The 5,000-nt window shown below is 38.4% G+C and overlaps 1 pseudogene; it reads right to left on the bottom strand.

The window, feature by feature from the left end:
• LOC113643641 overlaps window positions 1–5,000 on the bottom strand; it is a 44,134-nt pseudogene that overhangs the window by 33,875 nt on the left and 5,259 nt on the right.

Genomic DNA, 5,000 nt, shown 5'->3' with positions numbered 1-5,000 from the left:
AAGTGCAGGTGTGTGTGTGTGTGTGTGTGTGTGTGTGTGTGTGTGTGTGTGTGTGTCCTAAATCATACACTACTGCACTAAGTAATATGTCAAAATAACTGATAGCTTTTACACGGCTGTTGTTTGCAGAAATGTGAGATTTCCATGTCACAAGCTGCTGATATACAGAACTATAACTACAGAAGCTCCCTAAACTGATTTGGGACACAGTCCATCAATACATGAGCTTTAATGTTTATGTTAATTAAGGATGAAAAAAATGGGATTTTTAAATGAACATAGTCTGTAATCATTGTTTTATTCTCCATATGAAAATCCCAAAATATAATCTCTGTGTTTTAGTGTTTAAATGACCGACATGTTAGTAACAACACTGAGGATAAATGGTAGCATTTTGAATAGAGCATAATTTTTAGTTCTTAATCACTTTCTAATCACTTGGCGCCCTCTAGCGGCCATTAATAGTCAATGACTTTGTGAAAAGTCTCAATTAATAAAAGAAAACTTTTTTCTTCTTGTCATTTATGTTTTTAATATTAATATCATTACTCTGTTAAATGAGTGTTAATATATGTAAGGTTTGATTAAAGACAGAGCTGAAACCTGGGCCATATATCTCACTCTCTGTCTCTTTAAAATAATAATGTTAATGATTTTTACTTTGTTGTGTTGCTTTTTCTTTAACGATGGCCTTAAGAACTCGATTCAAAGAGCCGACTCTTAGGAGATATTATTATTATTATTATTATTATTATTATTATTATTATTATTATTATTATTATTTAAGTATAACGGTAAGGATTAACATTTATGTGGGAAACAGTATTTTAGTCGGTAAACTTTGGCTAGTTTAGACTGTTAACAGTGATATGACTGTACATCAGGTTACTAGGTGATTAATTGTATTAATTAATAATTATCTAATCTGTTAGATGTGTTAAATGCCACTGATTACTGAAATGCATTATAACACTTCATCAGCAGTTCGACACTCACATTGTATTATTCAGTCAGAATTGTAATGGTCAAAATGTCTGGTGTGTGTGACGGAGTTGCTCTTAAACCCTGAACTTTAATATAACATCATGTCCCTCACCAAGTGTTTTATTCCTCTTACACCACAACCGTATATACAGATATGTATTAATCATGACATTTTACTATTGGTTAAAGAACGACATTACATACTTCTCTCTGTTCATAGTTACATGTAGTTAAATATAAGCTGTATTATAGCAGGTATAAACTTATGTGTAATAGATAAAATGATCATGATGGCTTTCCAGGACTTTCACCATTAGTCAGTGATCACACAGTGTTCCTACAGCAGGGGAGCAGTTTTACTTGTCAATTAAAATTGTATTAATTAACAATACAAATATTTATATCTTCTGTGAAAGTATAAATCTGTTATGTTTCTTATTTACAGAAGTTAGACATGGGATTAGTGATGAAGCGAAGACGTCTGATTGGACCTGGACATCGGTTACTCAGTACACAGGAAGCTTACAGATCTTTGGGAATAAGTGAGTCCTGCTGCAGGAGATTTGTCTGTGAGACATAGTAATGAGATTCTGTCCTTCTTTCTCTCTCTCTTTCTTTCTTTCTTTCTTTCTTTCTTTCTTTCGTCACACTGAGATGGCTGCATTCCTAGAAGTAACAGATTCAGAGCAGTTTTGTACACAAACTGGGACTCAGTACACTAACACATTCACATAACATCACACAACATAAGCAAGGTTTAGATAATATGTGATGATGCAAAACAAACTGAACATGATGTAAAACCACTGGTTTATGTTCCTGTATGTGTGTGTACTGTGTGTGTACGGTGTGTGTGTGTGTACTGTGTGCGTATGTAGTGTGTGTGTGTGTGTGTGTGTGTGTGTGTGTGTGTGTGTGTGTGTACTGTGTGTATGTGTGTGTACTGTGTGTGTGTCTGTGTGTGTGTATGTGTGTGTACTGTGTGTGTACGGTGTGTGTGTACTGTGTGTGTATGTGTGTATGTGTGTGTGTGTGTGTGTGTGTGTGTGTACTGTGTGTATGTGTGTGTACTGTGTGTATGTGTGTGTACTGTGTGTGTGTCTGTGTGTGTGTCTGTGTGTGTGTCTGTGTGTGTGTATGTGTGTGTACTGTGTGTGTACGGTGTGTGTGTGTACTGTGTGTGTATGTGTGTGTGTGTGTGTGTGTGTGTGTGTGTGTGTGTGTGTGTGTGTGTGTATGTATGTGTGTACTGTGTGTGTACGGTGTGTGTGTGTACTGTGTGTGTATGTACTGTGTGTGTGTGTGTGTGTGTGTGTGTATGTATGTGTGTGTACTGTGTGTGTATGTGTGTGTGTGTGTATGTGTGTGTACTGTGTGTGTACTGTGTGTGTGTATGTGTGTGTACTGTGTGTGTACTGTGTGTGTGTGTGTGTGTGTGTGTGTGTATGTGTGTGTACGGTGTGTGTGTGTACTGTGTGTGTGTGTGTGTGTGTGTTTGTGTGTGTGTGTGTGTGTGTATGTATGTGTGTGTATGTATGTGTGTGTATGTGTGTACAGTGTGTGTATGTATGTGTGTGTATGTGTGTACAGTGTGTGTGTGTGTATGTACTGTATGTGTATGTGTGTACAGTGTGTGTGTGTGTACAGTATGTGTGTACAGTGTGTGTGTGTGTGTGTACAGTGTGTGTGTGTGTACAGTGTGAGTGTGTGTGTGTACAGTGTGAGTGTGTGTGTACAGTGTGTGTGTGTGTGTATGTGTGTGTGTGTATACAGTGTGTGTGTGTGTGTGTGTGTACAGTGTGTGTGTTTGTGTGTGTGTACAGTGTGTGTGTGTGTGTGTGTACAGTGTGAGTGTGTGTGTGTGTGTGTGTGTGTACAGTGTGTGTGTACAGTGTGTGTGTGTGTACAGTATGTGTGTGTATGTACAGTGTGAGTGTGTGTGTGTGCAGTATGTGTGTGTGTGTGTATGTACAGTGTGAGTGTGTGTGTGCAGTATGTGTGTGTATGTACAGTGTGAGTGTGTGTGTACAGTGTGAGTGTGTGTGTACAGTGTGAGTGTGTGTGTACAGTGTGTGTGTGTGTGTATGTGTGTGTGTGTATACAGTGTGTGTGTGTGTGTGTGTACAGTGTGTGTGTTTGTGTGTGTGTACAGTGTGTGTGTGTGTGTGTACAGTGTGAGTGTGTGTGTGTGTGTGTGTGTGTGTGTGTGTGTACAGTGTGTGTGTACAGTGTGTGTGTGTGTGTACAGTATGTGTGTGTATGTACAGTGTGAGTGTGTGTGTGTGCAGTATGTGTGTGTGTGTATGTACAGTGTGTGTGTGTGTGTACAGTGTGTGTGTGTGTACAGTGTGAGTGTGTGTGTGTACAGTGTGAGTGTGTGTGTCCTGTGTGTGTGTGTGTGTATGTGTGTGTGTGTATACAGTGTGTGTGTGTGTGTGTACAGTGTGTGTGTTTGTGTGTGTGTACAGTGTGTGTGTGTGTGTACAGTGTGAGTGTGTGTGTGTGTGTGTGTGTGTACAGTGTGTGTGTACAGTGTGTGTGTGTGTACAGTATGTGTGTGTATGTACAGTGTGAGTGTGTGTGTGTGCAGTATGTGTGTGTGTGTGTATGTACAGTGTGAGTGTGTGTGTGCAGTATGTGTGTGTATGTACAGTGTGAGTGTGTGTGTGCAGTATGTGTGTGTGTGTGTGTACAGTGTGTGTGTGTGTGTGCAGTATGTGTGTGTGTGTGTATGTACAGTGTGAGTGTGTGTGTGCAGTATGTGTGTGTATGTACAGTGTGAGTGTGTGTGTGCAGTATGTGTGTGTGTGTGTGTGTATGTACAGTGTTACCTCCAACTCTCTGAGTCTCTCTACTAGCTCTTTATTGCTTGCTGACTCGTCTTCCTCGTCTTCATCTTCTTCCTCTTCTTCCTCCAAGAGTATGTCAGTGTCGCCCTCTACTGAATCACTTGCCTCATCACACTCTCTCAGCTCTGACATGCCTGACATCTTCACCTACAGGGGACTAAACACACAGTTAGATGTAAATCACACACTGATTGGTGAGTTTAGTAATGAAATATATTGAATGATGTTTAACAATATTTGTTATTACATTGTATAATAAACGAGTTTAAAATGTCTAAAATGTTATGAGCATAATTAGTATTATGTTATGAGCATAATTAGTATTGTTATGAGCATAATTATTATTATGTTATGAGCATTATTAAGTACTGTGATATAAATTATTGTGAAATTCCTGACTCAGTAAATCAACACTACATCCCTGATAATGAGGTGTACATTAATATCAACATAAATAAAGAACTTATAGTTTGCATTGTTTGGTTGTATTTATATATGTTTTATTTACTTACAATTATATTTAGAGTGTGTAGTTATATAAATTCTCTGTCTGTAAATTGTGTACATTATTCCATATCAACAAAAAGTTGTAAGAAACAATGTAAAGGTGGACATGAGACAGTAAACTAACCATGTGATTAATAATGAATGATTAATGCAGATTAATAAATAGTATAATTATTACTGAATGTCACACAGTGGAACAGATCCATTAAAGTCCATTAGGAGAGGCGGTGATCTTCAGTGAGGCGCTTTCTCATGTTAAAAATAGAGCACTGGCGTCTTTCTTTCTCTCCCATACTCTCCATTTTAACTGCTTTATTCTAAGACTGGCTTTCTATCCTTTCTTCTGAGGAATCAGGTCTGTGCTGTAGGCCATATGACCTAATATTATATGTAATGATTCAATAATAGGAGCACGAACAGATGGAGGAAATGATGAACATCACAGATAAACTTGTTTTCAGTCACGTTGGTTGAAGTTTAGTTGTGAAGACTGGAACTTAGTGACCAAATCGCACAGCACTACTGACTAAACCTCACAGCACTACTGACAAAACCTCACAACACTACTGACTAAACCTAACAGCACTACTGACTAAACCTCACAACACTACTGACTAAACCTCACAGCACTACTGACTAAACCACACAACACTACTGACT

This window comes from Tachysurus fulvidraco, chromosome 2 (genome assembly GCF_022655615.1).
Source record: "Tachysurus fulvidraco isolate hzauxx_2018 chromosome 2, HZAU_PFXX_2.0, whole genome shotgun sequence".
NCBI lineage: Eukaryota > Metazoa > Chordata > Actinopteri > Siluriformes > Bagridae > Tachysurus > Tachysurus fulvidraco.
The sequence above is the reverse complement of the archived record's forward strand: the minus strand, read 5'-3'. Positions and strand labels throughout refer to the sequence as shown.